Here is a 17,674-nt window from a genome sequence, read left to right on the forward strand (position 1 = left end):
GACTATTTAATGTAAAGCACATTCTTTTCAAAAGTAATGTTTTTATTTATCATAAATATATGTATGCAGTTGAACATAAGAGCCTTTAAGGTGTATGACAGTAGGCCAGTACATGTAGTTTGTTTTGCAGCAAATCATTTGAAGACAAAATAATCAATGGTAAAATTGGAATATCCTTTCTTCTTGAAGTTACTAAAGTTAAACTCCTTAAAGTGATTTTGAAATTTCTAAAATGTACACTATTATAAACATGCAGCTTGAAAGTAGAAATATTAACTTTATTTTCTTTATAAAATCATATTAATCTAATTTTGAATTGAGGATATAATTGGTATGTATTATAAATCATTATAAGCCTGTTTTCAAAGATTCTGTATTTTGCTTTTTAGTCTAAGAAGAATATTGAGTGACTTAAGACTATAAAAGTATCACACTCACCTTTGTAGATATAAATTTTCCCATTGATTTTGTTTCTTATAGATATTTTGTTTCAGTTTCTTTGTCACTGTTCTCTTCTGCCCGTTCCTTTACAAATGCAAGCAAATAACATTATCCCTCTTTTCCAGAATAGATATGATTTAATCTACTAGCTTATCTATACATTGACATATAAATTTCACAGAAGTTCTTTTATTGACTTGAGTAAAGTGGTTTTTCCAGCACTTAGTGAAAGAAATAAATTTTAAAACAGTCTGAATCATTTTTAAAAAAATTAATCCAAGATAAACTTAGATGTGCTTGCTATAGAGAAATTAAGGCTAATGAGAAAGACATGAAGGTCTATAGAAATGATTATATATATTTTAAAAGCATCAGTAGCAAACTGCTAAGGACACAGACATGGGAGAGCTTACTTTTGCTGGAGGCCCTTGAAACCTTCATGCATGCTGTGAAATTCACTGAGAGGGGTTGCTGATACAGAGAAAGGGAGGCCATGTGGGAGACCATGCATTCCAGATCAACACAATACCTTTTGAAGGGGTGCATAAAGGAGAAAGGGATGGCCATTGAAGGACTGAGGGATTACACATGTGACAGTACTATGTTAAGAGATGAGTCTGGAAAAGTAGATTTGGAGCAGCTCATATAATATATCATGTTTACCAGACGAAAGCTTAATTTTCCATCTTAGCTGTCTCTAGAGTGCTTAAGTATCCATAAGGTTGTGAGGAAAATTTTTCAGAATCTCTCCTGATGCCTATTTTCGTTAAGAAATATAAGAAACAACAAAAACCTTATAATATTTAATATCATGATTGCTACTGGCCCCCAAAATATGAAATTTCTGGAAAAGTTTTGAAATTTTTACAGTATTAAATAGTAGACAGTATTTGCTTCCTGGTTTTTTAATTGACCTATAATACATATACCATAGGTTCATCCTTTTAAAGTGTATAATTCTGTGATTTTTAGTGTATTTGCAGAGTTGTGTACCTGTCACCGCTATCTAATCTACAAAAATTCTCTCATTCCTAAAAGAAACATTGTACCCATAAGCAGTTACTCCCATTCTTCTCTCATCTCATCTGCAGGAAGCCATTAACATATCTTCTGCTTCTATGGATTTACCAAATAAAGGGAAGCATACAATATTTTTGTATCTGCTCTTTTCACTTAACATAATGTTTTCAAGTTTCAAGTCTTGTGTAAATTAGGACAATTATTTTATGCATGGATAATAGTAATGAAATCGCATTTTGTTTATCCATTTATCAGTTGACGGACCTTGGGTTCATTAACACTTTCTGGCTATTATCAGTAATGATGCTATGAACATATATGTCCGAGTTTTTGCATAGACATAATCGGACACGACTGAAGTGACTTAGCAGCAGTAGCAGCAGCATGTATTACTTTCTCTTGGGTGGATAGGTGGGGTGGAATGGTAACTGTATGTTTCACCTTTTGAGGAACTTCCAAATTGCTTTCCAAAGCAATTGGAAGGATTTTACATTCCCACCAAAATTATGTATGTTCTAATTTCATCATATTCTTGCCAAAAGTTTTTATTGTCATTTTGATTACAGCCATTCTAATGGATGTCAAGTGGCATCTCATTGGATTTTGATGGCAGTTGTATTTTTAAGAGTATTTTAGTATACTGATGTTACAAGTGTTTTGATAAGTGTGTTAAATAGAATCATTGTCTATTTTCAAGTAGACTGATTCTCATATTTAGACAATAGTCTTTACAAAAGTAAAAGTGAGAGTCACTCAGTCATGTCCAACCCCTTGCGACTCCATGGGCTATAGAGTCTGCGGAATTCTCCAGGCAAGAATATTGGAGTGGGTAGACTTTCCCTTCTCTAGGGGATCATCCCAACCCGTGGATCAAACCCAGGTCTCCCACATTGTAAATGGATTCTTTACCAGGTGAGCTACAAGGGAAGCCCAAGAATACTGGACTGGGTAGCCTATCCCTTTTCTAGTGGCTCTTCCTGACCCAGAAATAGAACCGGAGTCTCCTGCATTGCAGGTGATTCTTTACCATCAGAGCCATCAGGGAAATTTGAGTTAAACTTATAAAGGTTATTTGATTAATCCCATGCATAAATTAACAACAAATGGTATAGCTGGCATTTTCTCTATTTTTATTAAAAGACATTTTCAGATTCATTATAAGCATTGATAATCACCATAAATTTATTCAGGGTATCAAAAACAACATAATCTCTTATATGTGATTAAACTTGGCCTAAGAGCGTATTTGTCTTGAGGTATAGGTTAGTGACAGTACACAGCATCATTAATACCAAGATTTTAATAATATCTGGAACACAACTGCACCCCTTTCTGGGTTTTTCAGCAATGTTTGAAGTCATGCTCAATCTAGCCATTTACAAATTTTCACTAAATTTATGATAAATGTTTGGAAGTTGTATTTGAGATTTCCTGCAGGGAAGGAATGAAATCATTGGAGAAACCATAGTTCTTCCTGCTGTGGTAAAGATGGTTGAAATCACACAAGATAAATTACATGGCAACAAATAAAATTATGTTACTTTATCACTAAATATTCTTAGAAAATTACATGAGAAACATTGCTTTAACCAGAAAAAAAAAGTAATGTTAGAACAAATTATGTAGTATGAGAGATTTGTTTTGCCTTTGGACAAAACCTGTTTTTCCAATATCAATCAGTTTATGATATTTGCTAGATTGCTTGTTAAATTCATATTTATTGATATATAATTATATTAAACATATTCTTTTTAATGTACAATTATATTTTGATGCAGAAAATTGTGTTAGAATGTACCACCAAAATCCAGATGTAGACTATATCCTTCACCACAAGTTCTCTTGTGCCTGTTTGTAGTCATTCCCTCCTGCCAGTATCATTCCTGGGAATCTCTAGATTCTTCTTTAGTAATGAAATACAACAAAACAAACAATAACCCGAGAGGAAGCTGGCTGAAGAAGATGCTGACTAAAGTTTTGAAAAAGGATTCTATATATGACCTTCAAGGTGTTACTTATCTTCTCTCTGCTTCAGTTTCTTTATTAGAAATATGGAGTTAACAACATCATCTACCACATATCATTTAGAGTAGAGCTAGGTATATTTAAACACTTCTGGACACTCATGTTTTTTTTTAAATTAACTATAATTTTTTGAATCTTGTACGAAAGATTTATTGGAGTATATTTTCCACCGTAAATGACTTCTTAGTATCAATTCAGTCACAAAGAATCAAATCACATTTTTCAAAATAATACAAGTAATTCAGAAGCATGATGATCACACAAGTTTTGGTTAATGGTTCCATTCTTCCAATTCCTTAGGCACAGATGCTAAGAGTGACTCTTGAATTTTCTTTCAGTTGCATTGCATATCCATCAGCATCTTTTGTTGGGCTACTGAGTACCTCTTTTGCTACTACCTTCATCCAATCACAATCCACTTGACTGGAGAATTGCAGCAGTCTCCTGTTTTTCTTGCCTCACTGTTTTCTCTCTACAACACTCAGTCTTTCTTGCTCTACCTTCAACCTTATCTAAACTCCAACTGCCCTGACACCATTTTCATTCACTGACCACAGGAGCCCTCTCTACCAAGGAGCCTTATCCCAAGATATCCCATGGCTTATTTCCTAGGCTTCAGATACCCTCTTCTCATGGCAGCCTTCCTTGAACAACCTATTTAATATTGAAACTGTCTGGGGGCATACCCCACCCTCCTCTCTTGCTTTCTTTTTCTCCAGATCATATAATACCACATTACACACAATTCTGTTCAGTGTCTCATCCTATTAGTCAATATATTTGAAATATTTCCTCTTTATAGCATTCTTTTAATTTTTACTTTAATGTGTCTTTTATATTGTTACACTGGCCTTGGTCATGACTTTGAATATTAGAAAATTAATTCTGGAGGCATGCAGTGTGGGGGATTGTCTGACTTGAGGCAGGAGAATTATCTGGGAAATATTTGCAATATCTCATGTAAGAGATAAAAAGATTTGATTTAAGGTGACAACACTGGGGATTGAGTAGTAATAATGCATTTGAGACTCTGTATTTAAAGAAAATTGACAAGTAATAGTGACTGATTATATTTGATTAGTGAGAGTTGAAATCTCAGTGGGACAAATCTCAAGAAGCTTGAAACTGATGTCTCCATGGGTGGTGGCACCATTTACTGAGCTTTAGGGAGCAGGGTTCTAGAGAACCCTGTATGTTTCTTATAGAAAAACAATTATCTTCATAGGAATAATAGAGTTTGTTTTTTTACAGAAATTATTTCCAAAGCCAGATGTTAATTTTTATATCTAGGTAGGAATGATCTCTGAAAATAGAACACTTTTAACTGAAGGTCATTTCATTAATTGTCTCAAATTATTTACCCACTTGTTTATAGAAATTGAGAAAAAAATGTTTTGGTATGCTCTGAAAGTACATTTTCTAATTTCAAAACCACAGTCAGAAAGTGTAAGATGTATAAACTGGCCATGGGCAGAGTAAAAACACATTAATTATTCAGACAGTCATCCTTACTTATTCCATTCTTGGAGATATAGTGGCTGTCAGAATCTGTCAGCTGTATAGTTAGTACCCTTCAGAATTTACATGCATAAATGGTGACCTTTGGAAATTTGCATAAAGATAAGTCTGGCATTGGAATGATAGCTGCCAGTCAGTTTTGCAAGGCAAAAGTTGTCAGCCACCATTTAAACGACAAAATGGGCAATGAAGCAGGGATAGCAAATGGAGTATATACAAAAACAGCAATTATACCTATTTGACCAAAACAAAAATATAACTTGGTTATAACTAGAGCTTTATGAAGTTAAAAAAGTTATAACCAATTACTAGATATCTTTGGAACAGTATTTTTGCTTTTCTCACAACATATTTGTTCAAAGTTTTGTTTTATAATATCAGAATTTAAAAATTTAATTATTTAATGTTTACTAGATTTTGTATTATAAAATCAGTGTATAATTATATATAGACAATTTAGAAATATTACAAAGAAAGCTTATAATTATCTATAGCCTCACATTCAGAGAAAGCCATAGTTAATGCTTTAGTGTTAATTCTTATTTATCCTTTTAAATAGATAAATATACACATATATATTTATTTATTTAAATAGATAAGCATATTCATAGCCTCATAAATGGGCAAGTACTTTCTTACTGTCATTATACTATATTTTATTCATCATAAATATGACAGATAAACATGTATAAATCCTTTGATACATAGTGATTATTTTTTGAATAGATTTTTAGTGGTGGAATTATTTGATTTAATTTATGACTCTCTTTAAAACTTTTGATGTATATTAAAATTTCCTTACAGAAAGTCAATTTATTGAAATACCTTCTCCCTTTAATCATTTTCAGATGTTATATTTTAAATGTCTGATTAAAGATTGCCATTTAGGGAATGTTGTACTAAAATCAAAATCTATGTAAGGCATAAAATCATTTTCAACTAAAAGTATCTTTTCTTTTATTATTGTTACTAATTTCAATTTCTATGTTTCTATATATGCATGTCACTTACTACTTAACACACTCATCACCCTAAACCTGAAACATTCATATTTCAGAACAGTGCTGAATACCTAAACCAAAGTAAAAAATAATGAGAAACAAAATTTAAAAAATTTGTGCATTCAAAAGAATTATATATAAATCATGTGATTTATAGAATGTATAGAATATTGAGATTTGTCCCACTGAGACTTCAACTCTCACTAATCAAATACAACCAGTCACTAAGACTTGTCAGTTTTACCCTTTAAATACAGAGTCTTAAATGCAGTACTGTCACTCAGTCCCCAGTGTTGTCACCTTACACTAAATCTTTTTTATCCTTTACATGGGATATTGCAAATATTTCCCAGATAGTTCTCCTGCCTCAAGTCACACAATCCCCTACACTGCCTGCATAATTTATGGCGTTGAAAATATTGTGGTGGTTCAAAAAAGACTGGTCATTTCTGCCTGAATTAGAGATATTATGTGGAGTATAGAGAGGACTGCTCTATAATATAAATATTTATAAGTTGGAAGGAATGGAATTTTTGTTTTGTGCCATAGTGAAAAACTAAAAATAGTTTACTACTGACGATTTTTATTTATTTTTTGCAGGAGAGGGATTTTTAAATAATTTTTAAATTGAGTATATACATTTAAAATGTTTTCCTAAGTACATGTATTTCAAATTATGAAGTAATTTGAAAATACTGGAGGAATTTTATCAAATGTGTACACCCATGAAACTGTGACTGTTATTTGTCTGTCTTTATATCTGTCTATATATCTGACTATGTATCTATGCTTATAGTATTTGTTTTGTTTTCTACATTCTATTCTGAGATTTAAGACTTGTATAGAACTATGTTTTTATCATCATAAGTAGGATACAAAGTAGTTATAGCACCTAAAAGTTTCTCCTTGCTGCCCATTTTTAGTCATTTTCTGCCTGTGTCTCTAATCTATAGCAACCACTATTATGTTCTTCATTCCTACATTTTTAGGTTTTTTAGAATACCATATAAATGAATCATACAATAAGCAGCCTTTTGAAACTGACTTCTTTCACACATCATAATGCCTTTGAGATTCATCCTTGTTTTTGAGTATATCAACAATTCATATGTTCTTTATTGTTGGCAGTATTCCAATCTATAGATGACTCACAGTTCATTTATCCATCTGTTCCCTTGTTGAAGATATTTGTGTTGTTCGTAGTTTTTGGTGAAATTAAAATTCCTGTAAAAATTCATATGTATGTGTGTGTGCATAAATTTTCATTTCTTTAGTATAAATACCTAAGGATTGTAGTGTTGTGTCATGGTAAGTGTATATATTATTTTTTTTTATTGTTTCTGTTTTGTATTTCCAGGTTTATTTTCTTCCTGTTGCTGTTTTATTTGTATCTTATGAGACATTGTTGTTATGTAAATTGGTGCTATGCAAAGATTTTAATATTCAAGTGCTAAGTTAACCTGTTATTTTTTAATGCTAACGTCAAGACCTGCTTTTCTTTATCTCTGATTTTAAATAGAAAAAATTCTATCATCCAAGTGGAAAATGCCGCTTTCATGATATTTCCTTCCATAATATTTTTCACTTTTCTTTAGGATATGTCTTGTTTCCTTTAGTAATTGATCCCCAAACAATTAACCATAGGAACAGCAGTTTAACTGTTTATCCACTAGGTACAATATTAGCTTGTATTCTAATTAAGCAAATTAGTTTTATTCTAACTAAAGCACTTTTTACATAGAAAAGATCCTCACTGAAAAAAAAAAATACAATATATTTTAACAAATTTGGTCATTTAGCATTCAAGACTTAAGAAGTGAAAATTTTTAAAAAACCACATATAAAACTTTAGAAATACTAAAAGCTAAATGTTAATCTGTTTATCAAGTATGAGGCATGAATAGCCATTGAAAGTCATCATAAAAAATCTTGTAAATGTAGCAGTCTATTATATCTCAGAGTAAAGTTTCCATATGTACCTAAGAGTCTCTGAATTATACGTAGTTTAGAAATGTGGTTCCCATCAGGAACACCTCTGAATCAGGTTCTGTTCCCTCTAGGCTTGGTCTTGCCATTAACTTGCTATGAGACTCAGGGCACATCATATAATCTCTCTGGATTATAGTATTCTCCTTTGTCCAATTAGTGAGGGTAGTGCTAGATTATCCATAAAGGACCTTCTTGCTCTTAAAAAAAAAAAAAAAAATAGGATGCTGCAATTCTGTAGTGATCTTGGGTCATTGAGAAGAAAAGTTAGTTTGTGTGTATTTAATATACTTTGTCAAAGGCAAGGATATATACAGTACGTTGTAAAAGACTTAAAAATATGTATAACTTTGAAAAACAGTTTTGGTACTTGGAAGAAATCCACTAACCTAGGAACCTTGACTATTATCAAATCATTAATTTTCTTACTATTTTTCAAAAGTTAAGTAATTTTAAAAATTCTAGAATTGTTTTAAGTATTTACTTGAGTAAATATAAATTGATAACTCCTTTTTTAGTACCATAGAGCCTTATTGAAAATAGCATTTAATCATTTTTTCCCAGAATTTCTGTCAATACAAATTTATTGAATTAGTACCTCTCCTTAATTATGAAACATAGACTTCATAATGATTTCTCAAATTTTTTTCAGAGTAAATATGAGGTTTTTTTTTTGAAACAGAATTTTCACTTATATAATCACAAGGAAAGGGGACTGATTAAAAACATCATCTTTGGTTACATTTACTTAATGCTGGGTAACTACTACCTCATTAAGTAAAATATTTCAAATGCTGAAGAATGTCATTGTGAATCTTGAAGAGGAATAAAGGTTAAAACATTAAATTTGTTTTTAAAAAATGATTTAGTGGGTATTATGTTAATATCTGGGATACTTAAGACCTCTGGTGTGGTCTATAGGGATTGTGCTGTCCTTGTCCTGACACAGAGAAAATCACAACTCTAGCAGGGGATAAAGGATCATGTAAAACTAGCTACATTATAATGTCCTAAATACTATAATAGAAACATGAGAAAAAGGACATAATTAATTCTGAATAAAAGGCCTTAGGAAAGCTTTGCAAATTGCTAGCATATGGGAAGGATTTTACTTTCTGAGAACAGAGAATGGACATTCTAAAAGAACAGATATTCTTTATAAAATACTGTATTCATTAGAAAATAGTGAATATTCTATTTGAGGGACTGTAGTTTTCCTCAGTGATGGAGTATTAGGTAAAGATACCCGAGAAAATTTAAGAATAATAAGAGATCCTTTTGATATGATTATATATTAAGTAGAGAACTATATAGCTGTATTGTCATGCTTTTTTTTTTTTTAAGAACAATATCTCTTGAAAGTGTGCGAGTTGCATTAAAGGTGGGATATAACCATCAGATAAGAAACATTAACTAGAGGGCTAGAACTGATAGCTATTGTCTTCTGTAAGCTGATCGGAAACACTAGTGTTTTCAGCATTGATGAATTCCAAGTGCTTAACTTCCTCCCCTGTATTTTTATATAAACCTTCGACATATATACCTTTAGAACATACTTAGTTGAGGGGGACTACAGTTTTTCTTCTTTAAAACATTATAAATTTTACACATAAATAAAAATTTCTTTCATATCTTTCCAATTCATCTCACGTACATTATATACATTTTGTTGTTGAGTCCTAAAATGTGTTAGTGGAGGAGAATTTAATTCTTTAAGAAAAAAGAATAAAGAAATTGAATTTCTTGGTTTGGCTTAGTGTTGCCTTCAATGTTCTGAGAACAATAATGCAATTAGATAAAATGTTTATCTACAAAATTTAATTCCTGGGGAGTAGCTTCTCAAATTGCCTGTTACAAGTGTAATGGAAGCAAGCAGTTGTTTGCTGGCTTTGTTGCCAAAAATTGTGAATGGCTAGATTTTTATAAAACGTGGTGGTAATGCATATATAATCATGTAAACTCTCCATTGTCAATTTGAATGAAGAAACTGAATTTTGTAGACAAACAGTTTTTGTTATATTGTCTCAGTGTTCTCAGCCATGAGTGAAGAAATCTTTGATGTTATTAATTATTCCACAAATGAAGTTCTTAATAGAGTTCTTTTTCATTTCAATTTAATTTCATCCTTGATTAAATACACTGAATTAGTACTATTTTGGATTGTTATTTTATGGATAATCTAGTAATAAGTAGTTGAAAAGGAAAGTTTGATATTTATTCTGGGAATATGTAAATATCCAAAGAAAACAAATGCTTCTTATCATTATACCTCTATCAATAAATATTGTAGCAGTAATTCCCTCCCATTAGCAGCTAATGATGACATAGCTGAATATATTTTAATTGGCATGAACTTCCATATAAGGGACTTCCTCACTGGCTCAGAGGGTAAAAGCATCTGCCTACAATGCGGGAGACCTGGGTTCGATCCCTGGATTGGGAAGATCCCCTGGAGAAGGAAATGGCAACCCACTCCAGTATTCTTGCCTGGAAAATCCCATGGACCGAGGAGCCTGGCAGGCTATGGTCCATGGGGTCGCAAAGAGTTGGACACGACTGAGCGACTTTACTTCACTTCACTTCCATATAATGACAAGGAATAAATTTAATAGAAAACAATTTGGAAAACATTGATATGGAGGGGAATAGCCCAACCGTTCATTTAGAAAGAGTGACAGACAGTGAAAGTTGCTCAGTTGTGTCCGACTCTTTGAGACCCCATGGGCTATACACTTCATGGAATTCTCCAGGCCAGAATACTGTGGTGGATAGCCTTTCCCTTCTCCAGGGAATATTCCCAACCCAGGGATCGAACCCAGGTCTCCCACATTACCACATTACCAGAGGATTCTTTGCCAGCTGAGAGACAAAGGAAATGCTTAGAAAGGGTAGCACTGTTTTTAGTCCCATCTTTAAGATTATCCCACCTTGCTGCTGCTGCTGCTGCTAAGTCGCTTCAGTCATGTCCAACTCTGTGCGACCCCATAGACAGCAGCCCACCAGACTCCCCCGTCCCTGGGCTAATGCTAACAGATCAACAAGGAATGAGCTAATGGAATGTCCAACAAACTGTATTCATCATAAATTGAAGACAACATCTGGACTGAGATCATTTCCAAATTGCACTTACTATAGCTTTTGTTACCTAAAGGGGAAAGGATGTGTTTCTGAAGTGCTATTATGTGTGTTTTTACTCAAATGCTTGATACATTTCCTGTACATACATGATGCCCACTGATAAAATTCTTTTAACTTTAATTACAGCAGAAAATAAACATCTAGCATAGTTTAAATTAATGAAATAATATTAGATTTTGTTATGATTATGTGTATTTGTCTTTAATATATTTAGAATGTAAACTCAAAGTTCTGGTCCATTTCTGCCATTAATGATGATAACGTCTTAAATTTTATTTATGTATTGCTATCTTTCATAATGTCATAGATCAACAAAAATGGGTACTCAGAAACTTTTTTTAAAGAATGTATATATATCAAGTTATATTAAAACACATTTCTTTTTTTGCCATTTAAAAATTTTATTTAATTTTATTGAGGGATAACTGCTTTACATAATTTTGTTGTTTTCTGTCAAACCTCAACATCAGTCAATCATAGGTATACAAATACGCCCTCCCTTTTGAACCTCCCTCCCATCTCCCTGCCCATCCCACCCCTCTAGGTTGATGTAGAGCCCCTGTTTGAGTTTCCTGAGCCATACAGCAAATTCCCATGGGCAATCTATTTTACATATGGTATATAAGTTTCCGTGTTACTCTTTCCATACATCTTACCCTCTCTTCCCCTCTCCCCATGTCTATAAGTCAATTCTCAGTGTCTGTTTCTCCATTGTCACCCTGTAAATATATTACTTTTGTTTTTATTTCCCTTACTCTAGGAGGTGGGTCATAAAGCATCTTGTTTGATCTTGTTCTGCCTATGTTTTCCTCTAAGAGTTTTATAGTTTCTGGTCTTACATTTAGGTCTTTAATCCACTTTGAGTTTATCTTTGTGTATGGTAGTGGAAGTGTTCTAATTTCATTCTTTTATGAATAGCTATCCAATTTTCTCAGCACCATTTATTGAAGAGACTGTCTTTGCCTAATTGTATAATCTTGTCCCGTTTGTCAAAAATAAAGTACCCATAGGTGCATGGGTTTATTTCTGGGCTTTCTGTCTTGTTCCATTGGTTTATATTTCTGTTTCTATGCCAGTACCATATTGTCTTGATGGCATAGCTTTGTAGGATAATCTGAAATCAGGAAGGTTGATTCCTCCAGCTCCATTGTTCTTTCTCAAGACTGCTTTGGCTATTCGGGGTCTTTTGTGTTTCCATATGAATTGTGAAATTCTTTGCTGTAGTTCTGTGAAAAATGCTATTGGCAATTTGATAGGGATCACACTGAATCTGTAGATTGTATTTGGTAGTATAGTCATTTTCACAATATTGATTCCTCCTACCCAGGCACACGGAATGTCTCTCCATCAGTTTATGTCATCTTTGATTTCTTTCATCAGTGTCTTATAATTTTCTGTGTACAGTTATTTTGTCTTCTTAGGTAAGTTTATTCCTGGATATTTAATTCTTTTTGTTGCAATGGTGAATGGGATTGATTTGTTAACTTCTTTTTCTGGTTTTTCATTGTTAGTATATAGAAATAGAAGTGATTTCTGTGTATTGATTTTATACTCCTGCAACTTTGCAACGGAGAAGGCAATGGCACCCCACTCCAGTACTCTTGCCTGGAAAATCCCATGAATGGAGGAGCCTGGTAGGCTGCATGCAGTCCATGAGGTCGCTAAGAGTCGGACATGACTGAGCGACTTCACTTTCACTTTTCGCTTTCATGCATTGGAGAAGGAAATGGCAACCCACTCCAGTGTTCTTGCCTGGAGAATCCCAGGGACGGGGGAGCCTGGTGGGCTGCCGTCTATGGGGTCGCACAGAGTCGGACACAACTGAAGCGACTTAGCAGCAGCAGCAGCAACTTTGCAAATTCACTGATTAGCCCTAATAATTTTCTGATACTATCTTTAGGGTTTTCTATGTACAATATCATGTCATCTGCAAACAGTAAGAGCTTTACTTCTTTTCTGATCTGGATTCCTTTTATTTCTTTCTCTTCTCTGATTGCTGTAGCTAGGAATTCCAGAACTGTGTTGAATATCAGTGGCAAAAGTGGACACCCTTGTCTTGTTCCTGACCTTAGTGAGAGTGCTTTCAGTTTTTCACCGTTGAGAATAAAGTTTGCCATAGGCTTATCATACATGGCCTTTCCTATGTTGAAGTAGGTTCCTTCTGTGCCCATTTTTTGAAGAATTTCAATCATAAATGGGTGCTGAAATATGTCAGAGGCTTTTTCTGCATCTGTTGAGATTATCATATGGTTTTTGTCTTTCAATTTCTTAATATGGTGCATCACACTGTTTGATTTGCATATATTGAAGAATACGTACATCCCTGGAATAAACCCAACTTATTCATGGTATATGAACTTTTTGATGTGTTGCTCAATTCTGTTTGCTAAAATTTTGTTGAAGATTTTTGAATCTATGTTCATCAGTGATATTGGCCTGTAGTTTTCTTTTTTGTGTTATCTTTGCCTGGTTTTGGGTGATGGTGGCCTCATAGAGTGAGTTTGGTAGTGTTCCTTCCTCTGCAATTTGTTCAAAGTTTTAGAAGCATAGGCATTAGCTCTTCTCTAAATGTTTGATAGAATTCTCCTGTGAAGCCATCTGGTCCTGAGCTTTTGCTTTCTGGGAGATTTTTTATAACAGCTTCAATATCAGTGCTTGTGATTGGGTTGTTCATAATTTCTATTTCTTCATAGTTCATTCTTTGAAGATTGAACTTTTCTAAAATCTGTCCATTTCTTCCAAGTTATCTATTATATTGCCATATACTTGTTCATAATAGCCTCTTATAATCTTTGTATTTGTGCATTGTCTGTTGTAACCTCTCCTTTTACATTTCTAATTTTGTTGATTTGATTCTTCTCTCTTTTTTTCTTAATGAGTCTGGCTAAAGGTTTGTCAATTTTGTTTACCTTCTTAAAGAACCAACTTTTAGTTTTATTAATTTTTACTGTTGTTTCTTTCATTTCTTCTCAGTTTATTTCCACTTGGATCTTTATGATTTCTTTCCCTCTACTAATTTTGGGGTTTTATTGTTCTTTTTCCAGTTGTTTTAGGTGTAAAGTTAGGTTGTCTATTCGATGTTTTTCTTGTTTCTTGAGGTAGGATTGTATTGCTATAAACTTCTGTCTTAGAACTGCTTTTGCTGCATCCCATAGGTTTTGAGTTGTCATGTTTTTATTGTCATTTGTTTCTAGAAATTTTTTGAATTCCCTTTTGATTTCTTTAGTAACCTGTTGGATATTTAGGAACATGTTGTTTAATTTTCATGTGTTTGTGTTTCTTACAGGTTTTTTTTTTTTTTTCTTTCTTGTAATTGATATCTAGTCTCATAGCATTGTGGTTGGAGAAGATGCTTGATACTATTTCAGTTTTCTTAAATATACTGAGATTTGATTTGTGACCCAAGTTGTGGTCTATCCTGGAGAATGTTCCATGTGTACTTGAGAAGAAGGTGTATTCTGCATTTGGATGGAATGCCCTGAAGATGTCAATGAAATCCATCATATCTAATGCATCATTTAAGACTTGTGTTTCCTTATTAATTTTCTGTTTTGATGATCTATCCGTTGGTGTGAGTGGGGTTTTAATGCCTCCTACTACTATTGTGTTACTGTCAATTTCTCCTTTTATGTCTGTTGGCGTTTGTCTTATATATTGAGGTGCTCCTATGTTGGGTGCATAGAAATTTACAATTGTTATGTTTTCCACTTGAATGATCCCTTGATTATTATGTAGTGTCCTTCCTTATCTCTTGTAATCTTCTTTAATTTAAGGTCTATTTTCTCTAATATGAGGACTGCTACTCCAGCTTCCTTTTGTTTCCCATTTCCATGAAATATATTTTTCCATGCTCTAACTTTCAGACTATATGTGTCTTGGGGTCTGAAGTGGTTTTCTTGTAAATAGCATTTATGTGGGTCCTGTTTTTGTATACATTCAGCCGTATGTGTCTTTTGATTGGAGCATTTAATCCATTTACATTTAAAGTAATTCAGTTCAGTCACTCAGTCATGTCTGACTCTTTGCGATCCCATGAACCGCAGCACACCAGGCCTCACTGTCCATCACCAACTCCCGGAGTCCATCCAAACCCATGTCCATCAAGTTGATGAAGCTATCCAACCATCTTATCCTCTGTCATCCCCTTCTCCTCCTGCCCTCGATCTTTTCCAGCATCAGGGTCCTTTCCAATGAGTCAGCTCTTCACATCAGGTGGCCAAAGTATTGGAGTTTCAGCTTCAACATCAGTCCTTCCAATGAACACCCAGGACTGATCTCCTTTAGGATGGACTGGTTGGATCTCCTTGCAATCCAAGGGACTCTCAAGAGTCTTCTCCAACACCACAGTTCAAAAGCATCAATTCTTTAGTGCTCAGCTTTCTTCACAGTCCAACTCTCAAATCCATACATGACCGCTGGAAAAACCATAGCCTTGACTAGACGGACCTTTGTTGGCAAAGTAATGTCTCTGCTTTTGAATATACTATCTAGGTTGGTCATAACTTTCCTTCCAAGGAATAAGCGTCTTTTAATTTCATGGCTGCAATCACCATCTGCAGTTTATTTTGGAGCCTAGAAAAATAAAGTCAGCCACTGTTTGCACTGTTTCCCCATCTATCTGCCATGAAGTGATGGGACTGGATGCCAAGATCTTAGTTTTCTGAATGTTGAGCTTTAAGCCAACTTTTTTACTGTCCTCTTTCACTTTCATCAAGAGGCTCTTTAGTTCTTCACTTTCTGCCATAAAGGTGGTATCATCTGCATATCTGAGGTTATTGATATTTCGCTGGCAATCTTGATTCCAGCTTGTGCTTCCTCCAGCCCAGCGTTTCTCGTGATGTACTCTGCATATAAGTACAGGGTGACAATAATAATAATAATAATAAGCAGGGTGACAATATACAGCCTTAACATACTCCTTTTCCTATTTGGAACCAGTCCAGTTCCATGTCCAGTTCTAACTGTTGCTTCCTGATGATATATATGTTTGTATTTCTGTTTTCTTAATTTTTGGGGGTTGATTTTGTAGGTCTTTTCTTCTCTTGTATTTCTTAACTATACAAGTTCTGTTAACATTTGTTGTAAAACTGAGTTCTCTTAACTTTTGCTTATCTGAAAAACTTTTTATTTCTCCATCAATTTTGAGTGAGATCCTTGCTGGGTACACTAATCTTGGTTGTATATTTTTCCCTTTCAGTTCTTTAAATATATCCTGCCATTAACTTCTTGCCTGCAGAGTTTCTGCTGAAAGATCAACTTAAGTGTATGTGGTTAAGTGTATGAGGTTTCCCTTGTATGTTATTTGTTGCTTCTCCCTTGCTGCTTTTAATATTCTTCCTTTGTGTTTAGTCTTTGTTAGTTTGATTAGTAAGTGTCTTGGCATGTTTCTCCTTGGGTTTATCCTGTATAGATCACTTTGTGCCTCTTCAACTTGATTGACTATCTCCTTTTCCATGTTGGAAAAATTGTCAATTATAATCTCTTCAAAAATTTTCTTATACCCTTTCTTTTTCTCTTCTTCTTCTGAGACCCTTATACTTCAAATGTTGGTGAATTTGATATTGTCCCAGAGGTCTCTGAGACTATCCTCAGTTCTTTTCATTCTCTTTTCTTTATTCTGTTCTTCAGAAGTTATTGCCACCATTTTATCTTCCAGCTCACTGATTGTTCTGCTTCAGATATTCTGCTATTAATTCCTTCTAGAGTATTTTTAATTTCAATAATTGTGTTGTTTGTCTCTGTTTGTTGATTCTTTAATTCTTCTAGGTCTTTGTTAATGGATTCTTGCATTTTCTCCATTTTGTTTTTAAGGTTTTTGATCACCTTTACTATCATTATTCTGAATTATTTTTCAGGTAGTTTGCCTATTTCCTCTTCATTTATTTGAATTTCTGTGTTTCTAGTTTGTCCTTTCATTTGTATAGTATTTCTCTACCTTTTCACTTTTTTTTTTTAACTTATTGTGTTTGAGGTCTCCTTTTCCCAGGCTTTAAGGAAAGTTGAATTCTTTCCTTGAAGAAATTTGAATTCTTTCTTCCTCTTGGTTTCTGCCCTCCTAATGTTGGTCTAGTGGTTTGTGTAAGCTTTGAGTACAGTTTGTGCTGAGTTTTTGTTTGTTTGTTTTTCCTCTGATGGGCAAGGTGAGTGAGGTGATAATCCTGTCTGCTGATGATTGGGGTTTGCATTTTTGTTTTGTTTGTTGTTTAGCTGAGGCATCCTGCACAGAGTGCTACTGGTAGTTGGGTGATACTGGGTCTTGTATTCAAGTGGTTTCGTTTGTGTGAGTTCTCACTATTTCTTACACCCTAGGATTAGTTCTCTAGTAGTGTTGGGTCTTGGAGTCAATGCTCCCACTCCAAAGGCTTGGGGCTTGTTCTCTTCTCTGTTTTCCAGTCTGTCTTGCACTCAGCCAGTGAGGCATGAAAGATTCCCAGTGAACAAATTAAAGACAATCACTTTCTCCTTAGGGTCAAGGGTCACTCCCTTCTGTCCCTGTAAGTTCTAGATCTCTGGCTCATTACAAAAGATTAATCTCAGTAACAGCC

General features: G+C 33.9%; 1 protein-coding gene across 5 annotated transcripts in view; it reads left to right on the top strand.

Moving 5' to 3' along the window:
* Positions 1-17,674, top strand: part of ADGRL3 (adhesion G protein-coupled receptor L3) — a 956,872-nt gene that overhangs the window by 218,226 nt on the left and 720,972 nt on the right. The window lies entirely within an intron of this gene.

Source organism: Bos mutus, chromosome 6 (genome assembly GCF_027580195.1).
Source record: "Bos mutus isolate GX-2022 chromosome 6, NWIPB_WYAK_1.1, whole genome shotgun sequence".
NCBI classification, from domain to species: Eukaryota; Metazoa; Chordata; class Mammalia; order Artiodactyla; family Bovidae; genus Bos; species Bos mutus.